This window comes from Falco punctatus (genome assembly GCF_963210335.1).
Source record: "Falco punctatus genome assembly, chromosome: 4".
Classification (NCBI taxonomy): domain Eukaryota; kingdom Metazoa; phylum Chordata; class Aves; order Falconiformes; family Falconidae; genus Falco; species Falco punctatus.
The window spans coordinates 67,218,316-67,236,831 of NC_137583.1; the positions used below are offsets into that span (position 1 = coordinate 67,218,316).

The window sequence follows — 18,516 nt, forward strand, 5'->3', positions numbered from 1 at the left end:
GATCTTGCTGGGCTGTAATTACTTTCTTGATGTTAAACATTCCCAGGCTCCTATAACCTTCTAGCCTGCTTGCACTAGCCAAGTTTGTCCCAGGTGATCATGTGGGCGAACCTCCTGTTTTTAAGGATAAAAATCTCTCCTTCCTGTGTAAGATAGGCTACATACTCATTCCTTTGCTGTGCAATCCCAAGAGAAATCTTTTTAAAAATAATAAGAAGGTAACACATCGCTCTTTCAGTCAGATTTAGCAGCCAAATAGATGACAAATCAAGTGTGTGGGTTTAGAATTTGCTGAATCTTGATTGAATGACTGCAAGTTCACATTAAAGATTATTTTTTCTTAATACATTTGGAAAATAGGTTATGATATAAAAAAGGCAGATTTTGACTGTAGCTTCTTACTTTTGACCATATAATTGGCAAATCGTTTTAAGCTTGCTTGAATGTAGAACTACTTAGTTGAGCCTCCAGGTTGTTTTTTTTTTCTTTTGAATTCTTTGCAGTAGCTGCGTATCTTACAAAAACTGAGAGGATATTACTCAGTTCTCTCTTTCCCACGTAGTTCAGTTATGCTGTGTTTCTTCTGATTTTCAGCTTGTGTATAAAAGCAGTAAACACAAGGTATTATTTTCTTTTTAAATAGAAGTGACTGCATACTGCTTAAAAATGTTGGCTTCAGAGGTGTGGGAACTACAGTGTTCTGTTCTGCAAAGGCACTGGAAGGTCCTGTGTGCCACTGCTCAGCTGCTCTTCAGCTTTAATCTGGGGGAGCCACCTGTAAGAATGCGAGTGAAGTTTGCTTTCCATGACCTTTATGCTGTTTTCTCACAGTGCCAAGAAAGATGCGAGATGGTGGTGGCAGGAGTTTTTTTAGGGTGTGAGGAGTGGTAATGTCCTGATACATTGACATTGGTGTGTGGGGGTTTTTTTTTGTTACTGACAGTGTCAGTACAGTACTGTACTGGAGGTTCTGTGCACCATGGGTTCAAGAAGTAGCCTGTATTTTGATACTTCAGTCAAGAGCAATCTCATTAGTTTATTATCCCATTACAGATAATTTTTTTTTTTTTGGTCGTAATCCTAGTTTTATTACCTCATGCATTTAATTGGTTGCTTTGTGAAATTCTCAGGCTGCAAGTAATTGTTTTGTTTAGCTGTGGTATTGTGCTTGCAACTGAGATACTCAGAAGCCTTCCCAGTATTTGACTGACTGAAGTCTTGTGAATGCATAACTGTGTTTAAGCTCAGTGGGATTATACTTGGAAGAACATGTTGTGTAGGTAATAAATGTTAACAGTTTGAGCCCTTTTCTTAGGGTAATTCTTTTGCAATACCAATGCCTGTGCTTTATAAATAGAAGTTAGAGCAGCTGGTGTGCATGTTAACTCTGCTGCTATGCTGTTGAAGGATAGGAAAAATATATTTTAATGAAAATATCTTTTTAGTTTGCATCAGGAAATCTTGAATTTGATGGCTTAGTTATAATTGGAATGTGGTCAGTATGCTACTCAGTTCTTAATTTCACACTCTGTCATATAATTGGGAAAATGGCTGTCAGGTATGCCTGGTTTTTTTGTTGTTGAACCCAGAGGTTCTTACCTGGGATATTACTCAACACACAGAAAATCTGGTGCTGGCATAAGGTATTTATACAGTAGTCATGTGGAAAAAAAAACCAAACACCATGAAGCACCAAGTGATTATAGCTTAACAGACAGAAGACGATAACTGCTGATATCTTGAAATTAAATTGTCATTTTATCACGGCCTGCATGTGGTCTCCAAGTACCTGAGATTTTGTAGGAAAGCTCATATGAAGAGGGCTTGCCTAATGCATTGAACACATTGCAAGTGTTCTAGACTTCCTGTGCAATGAGGTGCAGCAGGGTAGTGCTTTAGTTACAAGCTTTTTTCGAAACAACTTACTTTTGACTTAGTTGAAAGTGAGTACAACTGTATTGAAGCCTGTTTTCCATCTAATAGGATGTACAGGTCATCTTTCCTTTCTCTTTAATTTTGTTCCTGCTTAGATGAAGACAGTGAGGAATTACAGGTTATATCGTAATTAAAGGTAACCGGTTTCAAATTTACTTTGTAAAGTGCTTAGAATGTAACTGACCTGACTCTCCATTATAAATTTCACCTTTGCAGTGGAAAATACCCTGAGTAACAATGAGCAATGAATTTTCTTCTATGAAAAGTACATGGTTTCAGAATCCTGTGCAAATTACCTCCTGCTTTTTGTGTAGAAGGCATGTTACAGGATGTAAACTGATGCTGTTGATCTTGTGTGTGTGTGCATGTTGATCTTCTGGCGGTTTAACTTAAAACTCTTTCATATTTAGATGTCTCGAATGTACGGGAGGCAAGGTGATGCATGTAGCTGTGATGCAGGGAAGAACTGGACCTAATCTGAAGTGTATGTAGTGCAGAGAAAGTAATTTTGGTTTCAACAAGTTGCTATAGAATTAAGGAATAATTTGAATTAGCGAGCTTTTAAGCTTTCAGACAATGTAGTCAACTGTATTTTTATATTCAGTTCTACAAGTTCTCTCTTTGAGAAGACATGTAAATTACTGTTATGACAAAATGCATAAATATGTCTAGGATTTGATAGTAATTAATTCATTTCACTTATCTAAGGAAAGATTAGGTGCCTCAGTTTGAAACTGGCTATAAAAAGTAACATGTAAACAAATTTAACACACATCAGGTATAATAGCACATTTCATAGAACTGTAGACACTGTTTTTAAATGCAGTGGTTTCTCACTTTAAACGTTCATAAACTGAAGTTTAGTCAGAGTGCCTCTTGACGAGAGTTTTAAGGGCAATTTTTATGTCCCTGGCTTGCTTGCATGACTTGAACAAGTATTAAGTACTGCTGAAATGTTGATTAACACTCCAATATGTTGTTTACCAGTGGTGTGCAAAAAGAATGATTGACTCTCTGAGGTTTCTTGGATTTCTTGTATCCTCCATGCCATGTATCCACTGATGGGGGAATCTCTGAACACATGCTGGTTGTGCAACTGTCTTTCAGGATCTTCTAGATACTGGATTTGGCGGGCTACTTAGATAAGTTTATGACTTCAAAATAATTTTATATTCCATGTCAGCTTTTTTGTGGACTAAATTTCATCTTTGATTCTTCTTATTTACATACACATTACATACATATATCTTTATATGTAAATATATTAACACTGATGGTTTTACTGGAATTGGCAATAGTCTTAATTCTTAGGTAAGTATTAAGCGTGCATAATATCTTTAAATTATGGCAGTCCTTTGTAAAGTGACTATGTATGTACTGCATTTTAATTTCTTGTCTTCCTGTGTATTTATTAATGCTTACTGACATGATGTGCATATTTTTGCTATTACTTATTCTTGAATTTATTTACCTATTTTCATTCCTATTGATGTTCTATATTGATGATTTAGGGAGAAAGAGGGTTGAAAGACAGAGCAGAAATCCCAGAGATTAAGAGGGACAAGGTGTGAGGATACTATGGTAGACAGTAAGAGGTTTTAGAAATCAGTAATATCAAAGTTAATTTAAATCATTTATTTAAAAAGCATAGATGTTGGAAAGCAAAATTAGTAAGCTGAAAAAGGATGCACCAAAAGTAATATGCTCTTGTGGGTACCTATTACGGAATCGTCAAAAAATTATTTTGGAAAGGACTATTGGAGGTAATCTGCTCAAATACCCAGCGTAATACAGGGCTACCTTCATAGTTAGGTGAGGTTGTCCAAGGTCTTGTTTGGTTGAGTCTGGATCACCTCCATGGAGGGATACTACACAGCCTCTGGACACCTTTTTCCAGTGTTTGACCACTTTAACTGTGAATGTTTTTTTTTCTAATATCTTGATTTCCCACTTGGCAACTTGTCTGTATCCTCCTGTTCCTCCTCTTTTGTAGCCTGAAGGACAGTCTGCGGTCGTATTCCATACACTCTCCTGTTTTAGACAGGTGAAGACAGCAGTGAGATTCCCACCTTAGCTTTCTCTTCCTACAGCTGAACTCCTTTTAAGTATGTCTGTGAGGAACCCAAACATGAGCACAGCCTTCTAAGTGCAGAATAGGCGGAAGTGTTCAATTCCCTCAGCTTGCTCTTGTGTATCTATGGAAACTTTTCTTGGCCTTTCACTTCCCTTGCTAGTTGCAATTCCAAATGATCTTTGGTTTGCTAATTCTATGTACGTGCCCCCAGGCAATGGTTCTGTATTCTTCCTGTTAGAGCTGCTGCTTTTTCTACCTTGTGTATGCTTCTTTTGTCTTGGAGCTCAGAGTACTGTGTTAATCTGTGTTGGCTTCTTCCAACACCTGCTGCATGTCAAAATGCTGGACCATTCTTTTACTTTGTAGAGGTTGACCCTGAATATCAACCAGTTTTCCAGAGCTCCCTTATGTTTCAAGGCGGCCCTTTCAAAGGGGTCACAGCAGCTAGCTTTCTGAATTAACAGAAATGTTTCCTCAAGTCCAGGACTGCAGTTTTGCTATTAGTCTTGATTACTTTTCTCAGGATCTTAAGATTCACCATCTACTACAGGTAAGGCTCCCACCGACTTGCACATTCCTGACCAGTTCTTTCTTTAGCTTCCCTGTCACTGTGGAAGACTGTTAAATCATGGCTTATTTTCCCTCTCAAAACCTGTAAGCCCTCCTATAAAATACTGGCAACATACAGTAGGGTGGAATGTTGAAAAATTAGGCAATGCAGCTGTGGTTTCCTGTTCTTGGTAGGAAATAGGTTTTTTACAACACAAGTGTTAGAAGAATTAAATGCTCTTCTGCCTGTTGTTGCCTGAAAATGAAAGTATTTGGCATAAAAGTTCAAAAATGTTCTTGAAATGTTAATAGAAACACATTTCTTAGTTTGTCAAAAATGTGTATGAGGAAGAGAAGAGGAATGGAACAGTTTGTCAGACTGTGTAGTTGCTACTTGAGACAAAGATTATTCTTCTGTTACACTACCCAGTCAGAATTTCTTGGTTTGAGCACTGCCTGTAAGGAGAAAAAACAGGTATCCTGAGTAAAACTGCCATCTTTCGTTTAAAAACTGAAATGGGTATTATTTATGCAGCTTAAAGTTAGATAATACTCAGCTGTCAAAACAACTGTGCATTAAAGACTTGGCACTGAAAATAGTCATTTCAGGTTAGATTACATCTACCACTATAATGAGTTACTTGGTAGACTTACCCTGGAGCTGGTGATGTGCACAAACTTTTTGGTTTCTGAATCATACCCACTGAGAAAAAAATGATTTGTTATTTATCTGAAATAATTGAAACCAGTGCATGTGTTCCTACTTGTTAATGAATTGCAGGTGCCATTGTTTTGTTCTGGAAGGAGGAACAAGAAGATTAGGGTACTGGGGTGATAATTTTTCCACTTACACCTAATACTTAACAGTTCCTTTTTTTTCTGGATGATTTATATATTTTTGAAAGTATCTCTTTTCAAAGTTCACAAAGCATGCTTTCAGCTTACACATGCTCACAGAATTTTTACTAAATAAAATAGGCAGTGATTTTTGAAGGGGAAAAAACCCTGTAAACACCCTTGCTCTTTCCAATTTATTGATGTTTACAGTAGTGTAACAAACAAGATCCCAGGTGTCTGTTATTTTTGACCATTTACAGAAGGCATGCAAGTTCAGTGATGAAAATAGCTTTTTTGTAGCTGTTACTGACTAGTTAAAACATTTTCTGTGCCCTGTAGATTAGCTAAGCCTGTCAGGCATGTTTTTTTCCTGCATTTATGTTCAGTTTTACTGCCTAGTTCACCACATTTAGATACTACTATTTAGCAAATGAGGAAAAGTGGATTAAATACAGTGATAGATATGCTGGGATTTTTTTCTGTGCCAAGAGACAATTAAGCATCACATTTTTAACATTTGAGATGACGTACACCCCCCATTTTTTGAAGTTCTGTCTGTATGTTTAAGGCTTTTTAATTATATGATTTTAGATGGACAGTCATGAAAATAGAGAACTTCAAAATATATTTTACAATTTGAAAGGGATTAGGAAACAGGAATATACTGCATCTTTACTATACATGTGTTTCTCCTGTAGAAAGAATTCTGTTCTTGTCATCTGGTCTAAAAGTAGTTTTATTTTTTCTGTGTGATCAGCTAAATGTATATAAATATTGTCTAAATTTGTTACTTATTGGACGTTTCTTTTACAAGTCCTATCCAAAACTTTGCATTTCAGAAACTTAAAGCTCATTCCTCCATCTTATTAAATGAATGTGGTTTCCAGTCTGTGGATTTTCAGCATCTTTAGATACAGTAGGTATTATAGCTATTGCAGTGGACGGTTTTGCAAATACTGACAAATTATGTATGCATGTAGCCTGAGATACCAAAAAAATGAGTTACCTATTTATCTTTAAAAATAACTGTCAGGAATGGAAATACCTTTTTTTTTTAGATTAATTAAAGGACTGTCATTGCCATTACATCTTTCTATTTTAAGGTTAATTCAGTTCAGGTTTGTAGCATGGTCATTGACATTTACATGCTATGGATCATGAGGCCTGCATGCAGTAAGTGAATTCACACAGATCAGAAATATCTGTAAAAGAAAGGTAGGAAATGTCTAAGGGAGTTATCACTGTTAATTTTTCTCTCTCTGGCTCCCTTCCAGTGCTCTTAAAAAAACAAAACAAAAAAAAAAAAAAGTGATTGGGCTGGATGAGTGAATGAATGTTTGATGCAGATGATGATGCAGGTTGTTGGCATGCACCAGTATGCATGTAAATAATAAAAAGTTTACAACACAGATCTTAAGTTATTTCACTATTAGTGAAAGGCAAATGGACTTTACAGAGAGAAAGTGAATGTGATAGAAGTAATATGCAGGGTTTTCTGCTTCACTGCAAGGGAAGCGTTCATTTTAATTTTTACAGAAATGCATTCACTAATGTTCTTTCTGTATTAAAACTCTTATCTCAGTCTTAGGGGATATCTTGTTCTTTGTCCAGACTTGTATATTTTTGCTATTTAATGCTAGTTTTTGAGAGAAAAAAAAATCACAGCTTTGTAATGAAAATGTTAGTGGACCCAAATAACTTGTATGTTAAAACATTTTTAATGAGCATTTTACTGGGGGACCTCTGTGAAATCTAAATTGTCACAACAAAATCTTACAGAATTTTCTGTGGTCTTGTATATTAAACATTCTGTTGTCTCCTTTAACAGTTCTCACAATTCAGAAGACAAGTAGAGTGCTATTGTGCCAGTGTTTTAAAATTGGAGGATTTTTGTAGTTGTAATTCAGATCCTAGAAAGTAGTCCCTTAAAACTCATTTTGTATTGAGTCAGGGAAGGTTAGGAGAGTTCAGCCCACTGCATGTACAGGGAGTTTTGTGCTGATAAATCAAGTGGCCACTGATCAGTTTACAAAGCTTCTAAAATACTTGTTTGTGTATGTGTGTGTATATATATATATATATGAGACAGTTTTCTAATGAGTAAAAGCCGTGTTATTCTGGTTAATTCTGTACAGGTTTTCTTTCTGATGCGTGTAGAATAAATAGTGCAGGTGTGTTAGGAACAAAACTTTGTGACCTAACTTTGCATATTAGGAGCCAAGAACAAATTCTGCATGCACGTATCTCCTACTTTAATTTTTAGAAGAAGAGCAAACTTTAAAAACAAGGAATACTTGAGCATAAGAATCAGACTAACTTGACAATTGCTTGCTGATTTAGATACTCCCAGAGCAATTAATCTCTTAAGAAACATGATTTGTTTGGTTAAAACAAGGTAAGAAGGGGAGTGAAATTAGCAATACAGTTTAAGGAATGGGGAGCTGTTGATGGCAAGTACTATGTGGCTTGGAGACAGTTGGTTAAGGAGGTAAAGATATTAATAAAAATCTGTGGGCAGTAGGGTACAATAGATTTCTTTAAATATAGAGGGTGTTCTTGACAGATAAAAAAGCTTAGTAACGATAGAAGTCCAATAATGGCCAAGGATGATAACTTTCTGATGTGCAGGAAAAGGCATAAATATTCAATAAATATTATGTTCTGTATTCAGAAAGAGACTGGATTATGCTTTTACATCTCACCTCCTCCATCATTAGTGATGGAAAGAACATATTATTGCTGTACCAGCAACTATTAATGTTAAATGTTTTTAAATCTGCTGCACTGACACCTACAGATACTAAAAAAAAAAAAAAAGCTTTGAAGCTATATGAATTATTAATTTTGAGTTTTAACATATCATGGAACAGTGGAGAAATTCTAGAATGCTAGAGGGGAAGGGGAGCTAATGTGCCCAAATTTAGAAAGTATAATACAAGCACCTTGAGAAGGCAGATAGTAGTATGCTGTCAGTGAAGATTTAAAGAATTGCATAATTAATGCTGATCCAAATGGGCAAGTCAGACCTTGAACTGCTGCGTGTGGTTACTCTGTGGGACAGCTCTTGCACTTGCCTTCACCCTCGTTGGGTTTCACACATTCCTGATAGCTCTTTCCTCCAGCCTATCTAGTTTCCCTCTGAATAGAGGTCCTGCCCTCCAGCTCCTAATTTTGTATCAGTTGCACACATGCTAGGCATGCACTCTATTGCATTATCCAGGTCATTGATGAAGATGTTAAATGGTGTTTGCCCCAGGATTAATCCCAGAGGCAATACCACTGGTAACTGGCTGCCAGTTGAACTTTAAACCACTGATCACCACCCTCTTTTAGTCTGACAGTCCAGCTGCTTTCGCATGCACCTTATCATGCACTTCCCAGTACACCAATTTGGCTGTGAGAAGACTATGGCAGACTGTGTCAAAGACCTTCATAAAGTCAAGATGAATGACACCCACTGCCCTCACTTTATCCACAGGACTAATCATCTCTTCACAGGAAGTATTTAGGTTAGTTGGGTATGATTTACCCTGGATAAATCTGTGCTGGCTATTCCCAGCCTCCTCCCTGTCCCTCAGCTGAAAATGGCTTCAAGGAGGCTTTGCTCCATAACCTTTCTGTGGACTGAGATTAGGCTGATTGGCCTGTGGTTCCCCTGTTCCTCTTTCTTGCCTCTCTTGAAGCTGGGTGTGCTATGTGCCATTTTCCAGTCTTTGGGTATCTCCCTTGATGCCATGACTTTTAAAAGATGCTAGAGTGCATCCTTGCTCTGACCAGCTCCCTCAGCACTCATGAATACATCCTTCTGATCCTATGGATTTGTACATGTCCGGTTGTATTATGTTACTGAACTGCATCTCATTTACTGTTGGTGACATTATGTTAGTACCTCAGCCTTTTCCATGCCTTCTGTCACCTGGTCCCCCTCTCCATTAAGCATTAGGCCCACGTTTTCCTTAGCCTTTTTTTTTGTTGCCAGTATACTTGAAGAAGTCTTGTCACCTTTCCCATCCCTTGCTAGTTGCAACTCCAGGTGAGCTTGGCCTTTCTTACTGCTCAAGCATGCACAGAGAGAGTTGTCTCAAATAGTTAAAATTCCACTGAAATTTAGAGACAGTGAATATGACTACCGAAGTTTGAATCTGGCCATCATGTAGGAATTTGTGCCACTATTAAAAAAGAATAGAGATTTGGTTGTTTAATTATCTTAAGTGAATTCTAACTTCAGTGTTAGAATTTGAAGACTTGACATGACTTAAGCTGTATAGGTGTCCCACGGCATGTTTTTTATGGGAAATTAATGAGAAAGTACTGTGTGTCAAACCACAAAAACCTAGTTACTTTAAAGGCTTGGTCATGCTTAATTGTTTTTCTCTTGAAGTACTAATTCAGTTTGGTCTTGCTTAGTTTGAGATTTAACTGAATGAATTAGGAATACAAATATCCTTAGGAACAGAAGGCAAAGCTGGAGGCCCGTAGAGGAAGAAGAATGTTCCCAGGGTTAGCTTAGTCTGTGCACCACAGCTGGTTGCTGGACAGTGGCCAGGAATAATTCTGACATGTTTATTTCACATTTTTTCTCCGTGAACATGTTTTGAGGACACTTCATTAAGTGTGTCCGATAGTCTTTGAAGCTCTATGCATTTAACATTTTTCAAGCAACAAACAGGGTGCTGGATACAAAAATGAAGATTATATTGGCAAGGACTATTTGCACAATGACAACAACACAAGATAAGTGAGTGAAGGCAGTTAGACTTTGATTTATTCTTTTTTGTATGTTTATCTGTGTGAGGGTTTTTGCGCTGACAGTAATAAATCCTGCAAAAAAGGTATCATTTAAGTAAATCATAGAATATGGATATACACTATGTCTTGCAAATGTTGTCCTGTTTACTGCGTGGTGAATGGCATACCAGTTAGAACAACAGCTGCTATTTTATGTTGTTTCTGGATGCTAATCAATCAAACAATGTCACCAAATCTAGATAAGTCTATGGAATATCTTTTTCTCTCTAAATTTTACAATTGTTATTAAGAAATGTGTTTATATTAGATTGTCTGGAAAATATACTTTGTTATGTTCTGATCACTCAAATGATATACCAGTCACTTTGGCCCAGCAGTTCCTTTGTCAATTGGGTCAGATCTCCAGGAGCTCCCAACCAGGGAACTGGGACATTCGGTGCAGGAGAATCCATTGAAGCATTAACAGCCCTTTCCCAGAAAATGAGAGGGATGTGACTGAGCAAAGAATGTGGGTGAACAGCTGAACTTCTCTGCTGGGGTTTGTATGAAATAGTTTGGGCACAGCAGCAGTAGGGAGGGAGGAGGATGCCTCCTCTGCATGTGCTCAGCACACAGCTGGGCAATTGCTTCTCTAGCTGCAGTTATCACAAGGGTTCTACAGCTGTAGTCCACTTGGGCTGTGGAAGTTGAACTGCCCTTAATTTTGCAAGCTAAATTTGAATGTGTATTGGGAATTCTTTTTATCGACAAGTATAAAATTTATGCAGTGTTCTTTAAAATGTAAGGTACTTGCTGTGGCAGAATTTATATAAAATGTGACCTTTTCATTTTTGCACTAAGTCTGGAACTCTGTGTTTTAGGAGGGTCTTTCAGTGAGACTATGTTCTAATTTGTAAACTTAATATCTGATGATTCTTTCAGTGTAGAACTGTTTATTGTATGCTTCGGAGGCAGTAAATGTGGAAGTCATATAGGATTTCAGTTACTTACACCAATCATTAGATTTTTATGGTTTTTTTAAGTGTGACCTGTTAAGTACATATTCCTTTCTCAACTTTGTGGTGCATAGGATCATATTTGGGAAACACAGGATATAATTCATAGTTGGGCAATGTTTTCAATGTTCAGCATCATTAAGAAAATCCAACTGTTTACATCTCTGGTTTTACAAGTATATGTGTCCTTAAAGTGTACTTTAAAAAAGCTCTCACTCATGCTGGAGCCCACCTGGACCTCTCAGCGTTTTCCTCTTGGGAGGAATTGGCCTCCCTGGGACTGGACAGGTTAAAATCACCTTTACTGGCCCTGCGACTAAGTGGCAGGACTCTAGAAGAGCGTGCTCAGAGACTTTTTAGCACTAAAGGCAAATCTCTAGAAGCACTTGATCCTTCCCTGTTTGCTAAGAATCTAAAGACAAAAGGAAGCAAAAGAGACACTGAAAGAAATAAAGATCTTGTGTTCCTGGAAGCTCAGATTTATGAGTATGCAGAAGTTCTTGGGGAACAGAGACGCCTTACTCATGAGAATGTGCAGCTTAAGCAAGCATGGACAGTGGAAGAGCGGGAGGAGGAGTAGGAAGAGCAGATCAGTGAGAGAGAAGATGAAGAAAATGAAATAATTTTTTCTATGTCTAGCTATCCAGAAGAAAAGGTCCTTAGCCCTGAAACACAGTCTAGGTTAGCAATGTTAGAGGCAGAGTTTGGGGGCAGAATCAGTGTAGCCCCAAACCCGTTGAAAAAGTTCTTAGTACAACATCTGATTAGTTATCTGGTATATTTTTTAGTACAGGGCAATGTGCAAGGACCAGCTGTGTCTCACAACAGTTGTGAATTCTTATCCTGCAGAATGTACAGGTTATTTTTGAGTTCAGCTGAAGAAACTAGGTCTTTTTCCTTAAATGTAAGAAACTAAATATTTCAGTGTATAATTTGTATTAAGAGCTTTTTTGGTTGAGAGAAATTAGGCCTTAGAATCTAGTTTGCTTTGATTGGTCTTAGGCATTGGGTGGCGTTAGGGTTTTTTTGACACTAATACCCCATTTTTCTTCCTTGTTTCTTTACCTTCGGCCTTAGAAATGTATGTGTTACAGGTGAACCCCCTTGTGAGGGATGTTCTCTTAAAAGTCGTTAGTTGATAGGCGATGTGAATTTTAACATCCTGTATATATAAAAAATATAAAAAAATAAAAATATATGATAATAAAAAAATAGTAATTTACATTAACATATACAATACTATATTGGCCTACGTCATTTATTGCTTGATCGGGCAGTTGAAGGTTTGCCTTCCCGCTTTGTCCTTTATGCCATGTAATAGTAAGTTCTTTTTATTTATTTATTCATTCATTTATTTTTCTGTTCTTGAATGCTTGTTTTGCTTGAGTCTGTTAATATGACACATTGAAGTAACTTTTTTAAAATGTGGTATGTTTTTTGTATGAGGGATTTTGCTGTACAAACATTATAGATGTCAGAATGTAGCTTTCTGACTGAAAGCAGACTTCTAAAGACAAATTCTTATAGAAACAACTGTAGATGATGCTCACTTTACTTATTTAGCACCATGGCAAAATTTAGTATTACACCCAAGTTTGCAGCTGTGAAGTCAGGAATAATTCCATTATTTGAGTCAGAATTGCAAAGGCAATTCCCTTTGTGAAGTTTGGAGTGATTTTTCTTTTTGTCTTCTTGCTTTTTGTTTATGTTGACTAGCTTTCTTCTAAGTCCAATGTTAACAACATGCCCAGACTTTATGAAACTAATAAAACCCCTGTACAGAATCCTTCCTGAACGACACCGTAAGTTTTATCTGAGGGATTCAGATTAATGTCCAAATAACCCAAAATACCATAGTCAAAATAGAAGAAGTGATTAAGCGGGATTGATTGTTTTTTATTTAGTCGTTATGTAATGTAAGGGTCAGCTATGATTCTGAGAAGACTTTAGTGCCACATGTCAGACTTAAGTCAGTCAGATTGTGCGAGTAAGTGTGTCATACTCTTGTCTTAATCCTTAAATCATTAATGGAATTTCTGGGGCTGTGTTACCTGAGACATTCAAATACATTTTGATTGTGTGAGTTCTGAGGTATCAAATATCTCAAAAATATGTTAGGACTACCACATTAAGAACATAGAACACTTGCTTTCCTTTCAGCATTGCAGTCCTGGCTGGTTATTTCTGTAGTCTACATTGATAATTAACAGAATGCTAAAACTTCATTTTCACCGGAAAATTGTCATTACGCTACCAGTAATAGCTTATTCCTCAAATGTCAAAGTTGAGGAAGATGGGAAAAAAAGCAAGTAATGTACAAGGAAGGGTTTTTTTGAGTACCTTTTTAGCTAAATCTGTAGTGTGGTAAGAACATTGCAGCAGGAATTGCTGGAACCATCTGTCCTATGTACATGGACCCAATGTTTCCGTGATTTTTCAGGCTATCCTTTGTTGTCAAGTGGTAAATATAATTTGATTTTTGAAAGGCATTTGTTGAGGTTGGAGGGTTTCAAGATGCATGTGGACGAAGCCCTAAGTCCAGTGTTGACCCTGCTTTAAGCCGGGAAGTTGGATGGCATGACCTAGCACAGTCCCTGCCAACGTGAATGATTATGGGAATAGCTGCGTACACAATTGCAGATGTTTCTCTGATGCTATGAGGTTTTAATATAACTGCAATGAAATCTCTCTTTAGTATTTGTGATACTATTTATCTGGAAAGAAAGCTAATGTACTGCAGCAGATACATAATGAAAGATAAATAATGTATTCTGTCCTTATTAGACAAAAGCGGTCATTAATTATGAACAACAGCAAAATAAAAAAGTCTCACAATTTAATCAGGCATTGCAAACTAAAAATCATAATGGTGTACTGCAGTTCCACTATGAATGACATTACATATTGCTAACAGATTTGTAAGATATATAGATTCTGTCTTATAAAACTGCATTGTTGAGAAACGTGGCAAAACTTCTGAGCAGCCTGGATCCTGGCAATAAGTTAATGCTTAGTTTAGGACCAGGATAACATGGCAGGTGAGGTGGAACAGGAGTAGAAGGAATTACATAGTCTGAATTTTGAAATAAATTTTAGAGTAGTCATTGCCAAGTAAGAGTTTTAGATGTTTCTTTTTCTGGGGTTTTGTAAAAATACTGAATTAATTTGAATTTAAATTGTAAGAACTATTAACAACATAGATTTCATGTAGTGTCTTATAAAAATTAAATGAGTAGTTTGTATTTTCCAGAATTATTGTTTCCAGCTGCCCTTAAAATCCAGAAAAAAATGTAGCAATTTGTACTGGTTCATCATTTCACAGTTACTTTCACAACAGTAAGATCCAAGACTGTATTTTAAAATCCGAAGCTTTGACCTTTTAATACAGAATAATAGCAAAAATGTCTAATACAGATGTGGAACTTATACAGGACTCCAATTTGTGGAATTCAAAACAGTACTACTGAGAAGGTATTTACTAAGGAAAACAAAATGACAATCTGTCATTTCAAATTTGAAATTTGGAAAAAAAGATGGGTTTTTTTGGCATTCTATGAATTGTCTAATGTTAGGTATAGTAGCAACTGTGCTGTGCCTTGCTCTTCTTTTTTTAGTTCTTCAGAATGGAGTTGTTTTCTCAAATGGAAAATAGTTGGGATTATTTACAGTTGTAAAAACTGCTCAACTACAATTTAATACATTTAGACTTTGTAAAATGAAGAATCCATATTGCTCCTTAACCTTCTCTTCTCCCAGGTGTACTTTGGAGAACCTTAGCTTTTATAAATTTTTTTGCAGGTCCTTGAATTTGCTCTCTTGGAGATACTTAGAGGTGTAAAACAAGAAGTACTGAGACTATATGCTGGGTTATGTGCAATAGTAGAAAATGTGTGGAACATCCTCATTTCTTGCAGTGTGCACGCTAGTCTTTTTTCATAGAATTGAAAAACCTTAGAAGTTAATATCAAAAGATTTATCTCCTCGTGAAAAGCAATCACTTTTCATTTGCTTTTAATTTCAAGTCAAACTTGAAGTTGCCCTGTGTTGTTTCATAAATAAGCTTTCATTATCAGCAACATGTTACTGAAAGTAGCATAGAACCTGTCGTGTAGGCACAGTTCCACTCTGACAGATGGGCATAGTGCGGGCATGCCAGCCAACCATTCTATACATCACCTAACAGTGTATGAGGGGAAGAATTTTTGTCCAGGATTGCCACTGTGGCATTCAGTGCATGTAAGGCTTGAAGTTCAGGAAATGCACTTGGACTGGTCCATCTCATAGGATGACCAAAAATTTAAAAATAGCCTGGGTTTTAGGTTCTGCTGGGTTTGTACTGGGAAAAGTGACCAGCTGCAATGAGGCTTCTATTTCTTTTTGGCTGTGTGCTGAAGTCACCTAATGGGCTCAGCCAAAAAAATTCTGCCACGGTCACACATTTCTCCCTGCTTAATTACCTAAGTGTGGAAGCATAAGCAGTATGCAATTTTTAATGTAAGAAAGCTGTTGTTTGTGACTATGTGCATTTTTCTGGATATAGAATAGGAGGATGATGATCTGCTGATGTAAGATGGAATCCTAGTGTGAAAATATTATTTAAAACAGAAAACCTTGAGTAAGAATAAATCAGACTTTTTGTGACTAAAGATTTGGATGGTGAAATGCAGATTTTTTTTGCAGGTTTTTAGAAATGCAAATCAGCTATTGCTTGGTCATTGGGGTTTGGGGTTTTGCAGGGTTTTTTATTTTTTAAACAAATTGGCTTAATGCCTTGTGCTTGATTTTATAAAGTAGCCAAGCACTGCAGGCTTTTGGCAAATATACTTGCTTGAACAAATGCTTTTGTGTGTTACACTAGTCTGTCTTTGTCACTTTTACCTTCCTCAGTATTTTTGCATAGCTGCAATGTTTCAATCTTGTGTTTCAAGTCTGTCTCAGCCTTTAAATACCAATGGATTTTGCGAACTTTCCTGGAAGTTATGCTGATGTGATTCATTCATGTTTTTTGGGAAACTTGGTTTCATTTGAAATGTTTCTACATTTTGGGAAATGTTTGCATGGCACTGTCATTTACAAGATGGCACAGTATGTGAAAGAACAGGTGTGAAAAATTAAGTCAATAAAATTGCTTTTGAAATATAAATGGACATTCATGGGCTTCTGTCAGAAGAACGTCTTTTCAAAACTTTAATTTTTCTTTTTAGCTGAATGTTTTCCTTTTGAAATGAAATGATGTAATAATATTTGACTAACACTTCTCTGCATGCTTAGTTTTAGACCAAAATTCATAATTAAGCTTAATATGAAATACTAAGATTTGATTTAATGCTTTCTTCCAGTACCTGAACTAATGTTCACTACATTATAAGGTGCAGTTGCCATTGAGAAGCCTTTTTCTTTTAACAAAAGGTACCAAAAATAAATTCAGTTAGGGTCGTAGTGGTTTGATTTAATACTGTTATGATAATAAGTACTATAATTACTTTCAGATAGTTCTTTCCCAGAGGATGCGATTTTTAGTTTTGATGTCTGCTTAAAGCATGAGAATGACAGTAAAATTAATGTCATAACCTTTACAGCCTGTTTGTCATTTATTGTGTAGTATCCTAAAGGATTTTGTGTAACATCTGAAATAAATGTCTTAGTATGGACAAGCATCAAATTAGGTTAATTGGGTTCACCCGATATTCAGATTCAGTCTGTCTATCAGGACACCAATTTCATATAAAAGTCCTATGGGTATCTTTCTGTGAAAATTGCTTTTGAATTATTACATGTATGTGCTGTGCTTCATTCTGTTGTTTAAGACCAATTTGCAGTGTATTCTTTTTCCAGTTTATTTGATAGTTTTTCTTCTAGTTGGAAATCATTTATCTTTTCATTCTCTGGCAGCATAAGGAGAAGTACAGACATGATAGGGATTATTTGGTGGCATTAAGATAAATTTCACTTTTTAATTTTGTCTACTTTGCTTGAAATTCTTGTAATAGATCCCATCTTTGAGCAGTCAGCAGCAGACTTCAAGAGAACTGTTTTGAGTTCTGGAGTACTGTGCCTTGAATGATTTTATTTATTGTCCTGTGGTAGAGTTACAAACTGAGCAAGACAGATGTTAAGATTATATAGAATTTTAGAAGTTGTATCATTGGGAAGGCTCTTTGGAGAAAAAGTTATGATAATGCCAGATAGAAATAGTCGGTATCATCTTCTGTATTTGGAAAGAACCAGTATTGGACTCAAATACAACCAAAGAAGACTGTAAGAATGTTTGCCTTCTCAGTGCTCAATAAAAACAAAGGGACATCCTGAATTATTAGTGGTGTCCGACCTAAAATTTGTTCTGGATATGAGAATTTAGCTAATAATTTCTAAGGTTGGCTCTTTTTTGAACATGAACATGGTTTTTTATGGGAAGTAGTCATGACAAGCCAGATTTATAGTCAAATGAAAAAAAAATATAATTCCGCTGAGAGCAGGTATAGTTAACTTTATAGACGTTATATCCTTCAGCTTCTATACTGTGCCTTGATTCACAATTTCAGAACTTTTTGATAAGGCTGCACTTTGTTTAGGACATGCATCAAATGTATGTAGATATTAAGTATCTGCTAATCTTGTTAGAGCATAGCTGAAAGATGTCAGAAATGAGAAAGGAACACCAATAGTTGTACTTCTAGTGAAGTTGTGGTGGGACTGGTCCTAAGAATAGACAGTGGTCAAAAAGACAGTATCACTGCTGATAATTTCGAAAACAGTGCAAAATGTAGACAGGACAAAGTTATGTGGTTTGCTTTGTGTTTGTATTCAAAGAAAACATGCTTTAATACAGTCATACATATTAATGATGGATAGAAGAATCTGTAGGGGTGATAAGAAGAATCTTGTGCTGACTTCAAAGTCTTGAGCTGTTCAGTTTCCAAAAGGGAAGGTTACTTGATTAAATATCTGCAAAAATAAAGGATGGTGAAAGGTTCTTTGGTGTAACAACAATAAAAAAAAATTAATGAATAGCTAGAAGATAAAAAGTTAATTTGAGAAATTACAAATGACACTTTTTTTTTATTATTAGTTAACAATAGCAGATCAATATACTAGCCTGTCAAATAAGTACTGTATTTTCTAGATCAAGACCATTATCTTACTGTATTTAGGGTTGTATTCAAACGAGAAATACCTCTGCAGAATGTTTGGATTTATATGGTCCAGTTTTCTGTCCTAGTGTTAGGGTTTGTGAATGCTCAGAGGAAGATGTAGAGCTTGTATTTCCACATGATATTTTAAGAGTTATTGATCTGTATCCTGAAGTCTGGTTTACTTGCTATAATTCTAAGAAGAATTAGTAACTGTAAGTGAGGCACCCTCTGAAATGATCTAATG

At 36.2% G+C, this 18,516-nt stretch overlaps 1 protein-coding gene across 10 annotated transcripts in view; it reads left to right on the plus strand.

Moving 5' to 3' along the window:
* Nucleotides 1-18,516, plus strand: part of ZNF438 (zinc finger protein 438) — a 59,730-nt gene that overhangs the window by 14,292 nt on the left and 26,922 nt on the right. Inside the window, exon 4 of one of the 10 annotated variants that reach the window (XM_080384370.1) lies at nt 6,235-6,311. The exons of 8 other annotated variants lie outside the window; for them this stretch is intronic. The gene's annotated coding sequence lies outside the window, so the exon portion shown is untranslated. Of the gene's footprint in view, nt 1-6,234; nt 6,312-16,478; nt 16,549-18,516 lie in introns of all 10 variants that reach the window. One more of the 10 variants, XM_080384371.1, reaches the window with a different exon arrangement.